The following is a 10,306-nucleotide window of genomic DNA, read 5'->3' as shown; positions in this document are numbered from 1 at the left end:
TGGGAAGCCTAGAGGACAGTGAGTTGAAGATAATGGTGATGGAATAATTTGGAAAAGGATAGTGAGAATAGCAGCACAACTGGAAGAATGTAATCAATGTCACTGAATTGTACATGTAGAAACTTTCAAAATTGGTGTAACTTTGGCTATATATATTTGCACCAAAAAAAAGTTCCTCAAGGTCGGGAAGGGAGAGTGTTGACATGTCATGGGGTTGTTAACCAATGTCATAAACCAATATGTGTACTGACTGTTTAATGAGAAACTACTTGTTCTGTAAACCTTCATCTAAAGTACAATGAAAAAATTTAAAAAAAAAAAAAAGATCAAAAATTAATCTAAAGCGAAGATGTGAAGGTAAGGACGCAGGGAAACTAGAGTGCTGGGAATGGTACAACCAGAATGGAACGACTGAGAATAATGACACTGTGAAAAATGTAACCAATACCACTGTATAATTTGTGCAGAGATTCTTAAATAGGAACTTAATTTGCTGTGTAAACTTTCACTTTAAACACGATAAAATACTTTGAAAAAATTTCTGGAACTAGATATTGGTGATGGTTATACAACATTAAGAATGTACTTAATGCTAATAAATTGTCACTGTAAAAAAGAATAAAATACATCTTAAGTCCCTACTGATACTTGAAATAATAATAATAATAAAAATAAAGTGTTCTGAGTATACACACAGGTTAAATATCAAAGCCATAACGGGTACCATGCCAGAAAATCTTATCATGATTTTTGAGTTGTATTTGTAATTTACAAAGCAAGTAGAGGGTCAGTGAAAAGAGGAAGACCCTCAATGAGATGGACTGACACTGTGGCTGCAACAATGGGTTCAAGCATAACAACAATTGTGAGGATGGCACAGGATCGAGCAGTGTTTCATTCTGTTGTACATAGGGTCACTATGAGTTGGAACCTACAACATACATATAAGTATGCAACTCCTAAGTGTACATCTTTAAGAATTTTCACAAATCAAACTCACCTGTGTACTACCATCTAAGTCAAAAAAGAGAACATTGCAAACACCCCATAATCTACTCTCGGTCCTCTTTCCAGTAACACCCTTCAAAGGTAACCACAGTGACTTCTAGTGACAAAAGATTAGTTTTGTCTTTTGAAGTTTATATAAATGAAGTCAAACAGTTTCACTCTCATATCTGCCTTCTTTCACTCAACACTGGTTTGTGAGCATCATCTATGTTGTTACAGGAGGCAATAGTACCTTTATAGGAACATAACCAAACACTAAACTCACCGCCTCCTGAGTCAATTCCGACTCATAGTGACCCTGTAGGGTAGAGCTGAACTGCCCCGTAGGGTTTCCAAGGCTGTAATCTTTACAGAAGCAGACTGCCACATCTTTCCCCTGTGGAATGGCTGGTAGATTTGAACCATCAACCTTTCATTTAGTAGCCGAGCACTTTAACCACTGTGCTACCAGGCCACTATATATTTCTCCATTTACTATTCATGGACATTTGGGTTATTTGTAGTTTGGCACAAGTACAAATAATGCTGCTATGAATATGCATGCATATATATTTTAGGGCACATATGTGTGAATTTCTGTGAGGTCTGTATAATTAGAAGTGGAATTGCTAGGTCAAAGGTTGTGCCAATTTATATTATCACCAGCAGTGTATGTGAGTTCCAGTTGTTCTATACTTGGTATTATAGTCTTTTTCATTTCAGTCATCCTGGTGGGAATACAATGGTATCTCAATGTGGTTTTCATTTGCCTTTCTCTTATAAGAAATGATTTTGAGAACCTTTAAAAGACTTATGAGCCAACTGAGCATCTTCTTTTGTGAACTGCCTACTCCATTATTGTGCCTTTGAGAGAGGAAGAGAGAGTAAGGTGTCTGGCTTTTACTTACTTTGCAGTTCTTTGTATATTCTGGGTATGAGTTATCTGTTAGATATATATGTTGCAGGTATCTCCTCACTCTTGGTGGCTTGCTTTTCCATTCTCTTTTGATGAAGAGAAGTTCTTAATTTTACTGTAGTTCAATTTATCAATTTCCTCCTTTATGGTTACCCATTGCTGTCCAGTTGATTTCGACTCATAGTGACCTGGCAGGACAAAGGAGAACTGTCCCAAGGGGTTTCCAAGGCTGTAAATCTTTACAGAAGCAGACTGCCACGTCTTTTTCCCGTGGAGTGGCTGGTGGGTTCGAACCGCTAACCTTTCGGTTAGCAGCCAAGTGGTTAACCACTGCGCCACCAGGGCTCCTTCCCTTATGGCTAGTCTCTATGAAATTCAAAAAGCACCCTCCAAATGTAAAAAACAAAAAGAGACATTTAGACTACTTGCAATTACAGTAACAATGGTATGTTTATAACAGAAAGTCAATCATTTTAAACAAGTTTATATGAAGGTTTTTAAATTCCTAATAAACCTAATATAGACAATTCTTCAATAAAAAACCTTAGTGTGAAATGATTAGGAACTGGGTCCCTGGTGTCTGGTGAGGCACATCTCACATTAATGAGCTCTACCCAGTCACTAACTAAAAAGTCTCATTCATATAATTTTGAAAAGGTGACTTGTAATAAAGATAGGTTTTGCTTGCATATCCATTAACAAATGTGGGGATCTAAGAAAATTTGATAAAGAGGGCTTGCAAGATAAATTACAGTCCCAAATATCTCAGGACTAAAATTAGGGTATTCATAATTTAGTACATCAACCACCTTTTTTGGGGGGATAGCGGTAGTTTTGCTAAGATAGTTTCTATTAACATGGAAGGAATGAGTATCCTGAAATCAGAACCAAAAATAACTGAGGAAAATAAAGCTGTTAGATTGATAATTTAAGATATGGTATTTGCATAAGAAATTACCATATTATGATATAATTACATATTCTTTGAACAAGAACTTGCTTGACAGTATGAGACATGGAAAGCCAACGAAGCACTTTAGAGACTTAAGAATTTGATCAAGAATACACAAGCAGACATTGAGCTTATATAAATTACACACATAGGAACAGTCTTCTTTTCTATTTTTACAATTGTTTTATTAAATCACCAAGCCACCAATCAAATTTTATATATAACAAATGTATCAAAATGACATGGTGAATATGGGAAAAGAACCAGTTCTGGAACCTATGATTTAAACACTTCTTTTATGCAACAATGACTTAAAGAATACACTTTTTCTTGTCACTTTTTAGGTTAGTATTAATAATAATTCATATCGTAGTTGCATGCTGTCAAGTTGATTCTGAGTCATAGTGACCCTGTAAGACAGAGCAGAACTGACCCATGAGGTTTCTAGGCTGTAATCTTTATGGGAGCCGATTGCCAGGTCTTTTCTCCTGTGTAGTAGCTGGGGGGGTTCAATCCACCAACCTTTCAGTTGGCAGCCGAGCACTTAAACACTGCACCACCATAATTCACAGAGGTCCTCTCATTCGAGGAATTCAAAGAGCTTGCAAATATCCCAAATTTCACAAAAGACTTTTCAACAAAAATATGCCATACTCCAGCATCAAAAATTGATGCAAGCCTTTTAAACAGCATTTGATTAACTATCAACCTACAGTTAAACAGCACAAACTAAACAACCTACTTCATCTGCCTGCCCTGGTTAGTCATGAACAGCAATACATCGCTTATCAGGAAAGCTCTATCTGACAACCTCTACTCACCATGCCATGGCCAAGGAAAAGGAAGCATGCGTAAAAGCTCAGAGATATTATATAAAGAAAAAGACTATTATAAGAAATTCAGGGTTGCTTTTAAATGACATTTTACCTTATAAATCACAGCAGCACCCACATACGGTTGAAAAACAGGAGAGTATATATTGCAAGGCATATTGTTTATTCAGCCTATAAACAATGTTAGGTGCACACACAGATAACATTCCTGTTGTTGTTGTTGTTAGATGCCCTCGAGTCAGTTCCGACTTGTAGTGACCCTACATACAACCGAACGAAACACTGCATGGTCCTGCACCCTCCTCACAGTCGTTGCTATGTCTGAGCCCATTGTTGCAGCCACTGTGTCAATCCATCTCATTGAGGGTCTTGCTCTTTTTCGCTGACCCTCTACTTTACCAAGCATGATGTCATTCGCTAGGGGCTGGTCCCCGCTGATAACATGTCCAAAGTCTCATCATTCTCTCTTCTAAGAAGCATTCTGGTTGTACTTCTTCTAAGACAAATTTGTTCATTCTTCTGGCAGTTCACAGTATATTCAATATTTTTCACCAATACCATAATTCAAAGGCATCAGTTCTTCTTCCGTCTTCTTTATTCATTGTCCAGCTTCCACATGCATAGGAGGCAACTGAAAATACCATGGCTTTGGTGAGGTGCACCTTAGTCCTCAAAATGACATCTTGCTTTTTAACACTCTAAAGAGGTCTTTTGCAGCAGATTTGCCCAATGCAGTATGTCGCTTGATTTCTTGACTGCTGCTTCCATGGGCGTTGATTGTGGATCCAAGTAAAATGAAACCCTTGACAACTATTTTCTCCGTTTATCATGATGTTGCTTACTGGTCCAGTTGGGAGGATTTTGGCTTTCTTATGTTGAGTTATAATCCATACTGAAGGCTGTAGACTTCATCTTCATCTTCATCCGTAAGTGCTTCAAGTCCTCTTTGCTTTCAGCAAGCAAGGCTGGGTCATCTGTATAGTGCAGGTTGTTAATAAGTCTTCCTCCAAACCTGATGTTGCCTTCTTCTTCATATGCATATAGTCCAGCCTCACAGATTATTTGCTCAGCATACACACTGAATAAGTATGATGGAAGGATACAACCCTGATGCATCCCTTTCCTGATTTTAAACCATGCAGTATCCCCTTGTTCTACTAGAACAACTGCTTCTTGGCACATTCTTAGACCTCTCACATCAATTTCCTGACCCTAGAGTTTGAGAAGCACTAAAATAGATGTTACAGAGCTTATGTACTTTACTTAGAGAAGACCTCCTAGGGCATTTACTGAGAGGCACTTCACTATTTTTTTTCAAACACAGTTCTAATAAGCTTATTCATGATCATTTCATAAATGCAGTAACCAGAAATGAAATGGGAAATAGGACTGCTGCTAGAATCAAGCACACCAGTAGCAGAAAAGTAATGCCTGAAAGAGACATGAACATCCTTGTATAATTCAAAAGTCCTCAAAAGCTTCCCTGTAATTTCGAACCCATTTAATAATTATAGTTCATAGCAACGACCTCCATTATGAAGAAAAGATTACATTTAGTGTGGTTAAAATAATTTCCCCCAGAAATGGTTAACATAGAAAATTTAAAGCTAGAGAACACTTCACCAAAGAGGCTATCAGGATGGCAAATAAGCACATCAAACGTGTTCAATATCATTAGCCATTAGGAAAATGCAAAGCCATCATGCGACACTGCTACACACCTATTAGAATGACTAAAATAAAAAGTACTGGCAATACATGTGTTGCTAAGGATGGGGAGCAACCAGAACTTTCAAACATTGCTGGTGGAAATGCAAATTGGCACAATTACTTTCAAAAACTGTTTGGCAGTTTGTTATAAAGTCAAACATATATTTACTATATGACACAGAAATCACACACCTGGGTATCTACTTTAAAGAAATGAAAAGCTTATGTCCACAGAAAAACCTGACCATAAATGTATATTTATAGCAGCTCTATTCATAATTGCCCCAAACAGGAAACAACCCAAGGGTCTTTCAGCAAGTAAGTGGATAAACAAACTGGTACATCCATAAAAGACAATACTTAGAAATAAACAGCAACAGGCTACTGATAATATGCAAAAACTTTGATGAATCTCAAAGGCACTGGGCTAAGTGAAAGGAGCCAGTGTCAAAAGATTACATACTGTATGATTCCATCTATATGGCATTCCAATTCATTAAATTAAACAACATTCTCGATAAGATAAAACTATAGGGGTAGAAAATAGATCAACAGTTACCAGGAGTTATAGGTGGGAGGAGGCGTTGACTATAAAGGGGACAGCACAAGAGAGTTTTCTGGAATAATGAAACTGTTCTGCATCCCAGTTGTGGTGGTAGTTACAAGAATCTATATATGTGTTAAAATTCATAGAACTGTATATATGTATGGTAGCCTAAAACTATTAACTTTTAAAGGATTCCTCTTTTGTTTTAACTTACCATCATCATGGACCAGTGGTCCCTGGTGGGGCAGTGGTTAAAGCACTTGGCTATCAACTGAAAGGTCGGCAGTTCAAACCTACCAGCCGTTCCACTGGAGAGAGATGTGGCAGTCTGCTTCCGTAAAGATTTACAGCCTTGGAAACCCTGTAAGGCAGTTCTACTCTGTCCTATAGGGTCGCTATGATTCGGGATTGACTCGATGGCAGTGGGTTTGGTTTTTTTTTGTTTATCATTATGGATATAAATAAAATGCTATGAAAATGTGGGAGATTTGAAAAAAATGTACAAAGGACTACATATTGTAATATTCTGAAATTGACACGACTGATTCTGATAGCCTTTCAAAGATGTGAAAACACCTACCATACCAACAGTAACCATAAGGAGCTGGGGCAGCTCTACTATTATTAGCCAAAATAGACAAATAGACTTTAGGACCAAAATATTACTGGAGACAAGGAAGGGCAGTTTATACTGTCAATTCATCAGAAAAATATAACAATTATAAATGTATACGCAATCAAACAACAGAATTCCAAAACAAATGAAGCAAAAGCAGAGAGAACTGAAAGGAAGAGACAATTCAACAATAATTGGAGACTTCAATACACTGCTGCCAATAATTGGTAGAACAACTAGACAAATCAGCAAGGATATAAAATACTTGAACATCTTAACCGAACTGACATCTATAAAACACTTCAACAACAGTAGAATACACATTCTTGTCAAGGCAGGATAGACCACTTGCAATGCTACAAAACCTCAATAAATTTAAAAGGATTGGAATCATACACAGTATGCTCACAGACCACAAAGGAATTAAATCAACAATTGAAAGAAATTCGAGTAATCTCCAAATATTTAGAAAGTAACACTCTTATAAAATCAAAGAAAGTTCAGTATTTTGAACTGAATAAAAATAAAAACACAGCATATCAAAACTTACTAGATGCAGCTACAGCAGTGATAAAAGGGAAATTTACAGCTTTAAACATATATATTAGCAAGTAAAAGGATCTCAACTCATTTGTACCTTAAAAAACTACAAAAAGAGTAAACTAAACCCAAAAGAAGCAGAAGGAAGGAAAGAATAAAGATGAGAGCAAAAATCAATGGAATTGAAAATAGAGAAAATCAAGGAAATCAAAAGCTGATTCTTTGAAAAGAGCAACAAATCAAAAAAAAACCTTTAGCTAGACTGACCAAGAAAAAAAGAAAGATACCAATTACCAAAACCAGGGATGAACGACCCTATAGAAATTAAAATATTATAAGGGAATACTATAATAAAATAGACAAAAAGATATAAATGATCAAAACTGACTCAAGAAGAAACAGAAAATATGAACTGACTTATAACAAGTAAAGAAATTGTATTACTAATTTAAAATCTTTCCAGAATGGAAATCTCATGCCCAGATGGCTTCACTGGTGAACTTTATCACCTATTAAATAATACTAATCATGCCAATTTTTGACAAATTCTCCTAGAAAATAGAGAACACTTCCCAACTCATTCTATGAGGCCAATATTACCCTAACATCAAAGCTAGACAAATACATCACAAGAAAACAACAGATCGATATCCCCCATGAACACATACACACGAAAAAAATCCTCAATCAGCAAACCACATCTAGCAAAATATAACAAGGATTATACACTTTGACAAAGTGGGATTCATCCTAGGAATATAAGCTTGGTTCAACATCTGAAAATCAACTAATATAATACAATACGTTAATAAAGAACAAAAAACTCACATGTTCCTATCAACATATGCAGAAAACATATCTGACAAAATTCAACAACTATTCATGATTTTAAAAAAGAACCTTAGCAAACTAGGAATAGAAGGGACCTTCCTCAACCTGAAAAAGGGCATCTGTGAAAAACTTACAGCTAACATCATACTCGAAACCCTGGTGACACAGTGGTTAAGAGCTTTGCTGCTAACCAAAAGGTCAGCAGTTCAAATCCACCCCAGCCACTCCCTGGAAACTCTATGAGGCAGTTTTACTCTGTCCTATAGGGTCACTATGAGTCAAATCAACTCGATGGCAATGGGTTGGTTTATTTGTTTTGAACATCACACTTAAAGGTGAAAGACTGGAAGTTTTCCTCCTAACGTAAGTAACAAGACAGGGATATCATTTCTATTCAACATTGCTCTGGAGATTCTAGCTGTGTAATAAGGCCAAAAAGTGGGGGATGGAGGGACATCCAACACTGAAAGGAAGAAATTAAACTGACAGCCTTCAAAGCCCTAATTTTTTAGATTTTCAATTATCTCCTTCTCTTCCCTTCAAATCCCATAAAACCAGATAATTCATGTTTAACGACAAGAGTTAATGTGCCTTCGGGATGGTAAATATTAAACCATGGATTTCATTCAACCTGGTCTATAAACATTATCAGTTATCAGGGTATAAAAGTTCAGTAGAATAACAGACACAAACAAAAAGCTGAATATGATTTTTACAGGAGAAAATATTTGAAGTAGAATTTATTCATCTTAAAATACTGGACATTTTCCAAATGTAGACACAGTTTAATTTTTGCTTCATCAATTTCAATCAAATTAAATAGACTTTAGGATATTACCTAGCTTCATGTCTGACATAATATGCATAACCTTTTTTCCAATGCCTATTTAGAGGGGAAACAATAACCCGAGTTTCCAATGTGAACTGAAGTTACATATTCTGATGAGGGCTACTTTCGTGGTGATACATTACCAAAATTCTCTTGACCACTTTTTGGTTAATGCTATGACCTTATAATAAAGGTTTCCTCAGTCACCTTGGTCAATCACTTTAATTATTACACTAGTCCCTAGTCACATACACAAAATATATGACTTGGTTGTATTCACAGACATAGCGCTAGAACAATACCTACTACCTACCCAAGTAGTTGTTCAATAACTACTTTTGTGGGAAGCGGTAGAGAGGTACACTGAAAAAAGTGCTCCTTTGATGGAAATCTAGTTGGAAATTGGAGAATAACACACAAGTAAGTAAAATAATCTTGGATACTGCCTTCCAGAACAAAAAAGTTGAGGTCAATGTATAAAACAACCACTTCTAAAAATTTGCCGCTGAAAACCTATGAATAGCAGCGAACATTGTCTGGTATAGTGCCAGAAGATGAGGCCCTCAGGTGGAAAAGCATTCAAGATATGAATGGGGAAGAGCTGCCTCCTTAAAATACAGTCAACCTTAATGATATGGATGTAGTAAAGCTTTCCGGATCTTCATTTGCTGATGTGGTGCGACTCAAAATGCGAAGAAACAGCTGCAAAACATCCATTAATAATCTGAAAGTGGAACATACGAAGTATGAATCAAGGAAAATGAGAAGTCATCAGCAATGAAATGGAATGCATAAACATCAATATCCTAGGCATTAGTGAGTTGAAATGGACTAGTATTGGCCATTTTGAATCTTACAATCATATGGTTTGATACGCCAGGAATGACAAATTGAAGAGGAATGGAGTCACATACACTGTCAAAAAGAACATTTCAAGATCTATCTATCCTAAAGTACAATGCTATCAGTGACAGGATAATATCCATACACCTACGAAGAATATCAGATAATAGGACTATTATTCAAAGTTACACACCAACCACTAATGCCAAAGGTGAAGAAATTGAAGATTTCTACCAACTTCTGCAGTGTGAAATTCATCAAATATACAATCAAGATGCATTGACAATTACCAGTGAATGGAAAGCAAAAGTTGGAAACAAAGAAGAAGGATCACTAGTTGGAAAATAATGAACTTGGTGATAGAAACAACTCTGAAGACTGCATGATGGAATTTTGCAAAACCAACAACTTCTTCATTGCAACTACCTTTTTTCTTTTTCGTTTATTGTTGTAGTTTAAATAAAGTTTTACATTTCAAGTTAGTCTCCCATACAAAAATTTACACACACATTGCTATGTGACCCCAACTGCTCTCCCCATACTGTGACAGCACACTCCTCCGTTCCATCTCTGATTCCCCATGTCCATCCAAACAGCTCCTAACACCCTCTGCCTTCCCATCTCACCTCCAGACAGAAGCTGCCCGTTTAGTCTCTTGTATCTACTTGAGCTAAGAGGCACACTCCTCATGAGTATCACTTT

At 36.5% G+C, this 10,306-nt stretch overlaps 1 protein-coding gene across 1 annotated transcript in view; it reads right to left on the bottom strand.

The window, feature by feature from the left end:
* SIPA1L1 (signal induced proliferation associated 1 like 1) overlaps positions 1 to 10,306 on the bottom strand; it is a 409,883-nt gene that overhangs the window by 220,844 nt on the left and 178,733 nt on the right. The gene's annotated exons all lie outside the window — the stretch shown is intronic.

This window comes from Trichechus manatus, unplaced genomic scaffold (genome assembly GCF_000243295.1).
Source record: "Trichechus manatus latirostris isolate Lorelei unplaced genomic scaffold, TriManLat1.0 scaffold00010, whole genome shotgun sequence".
NCBI lineage: Eukaryota > Metazoa > Chordata > Mammalia > Sirenia > Trichechidae > Trichechus > Trichechus manatus.
Note: the sequence above shows the minus strand (reverse complement) of the source record. Positions and strands in the feature narration are given on the sequence as shown.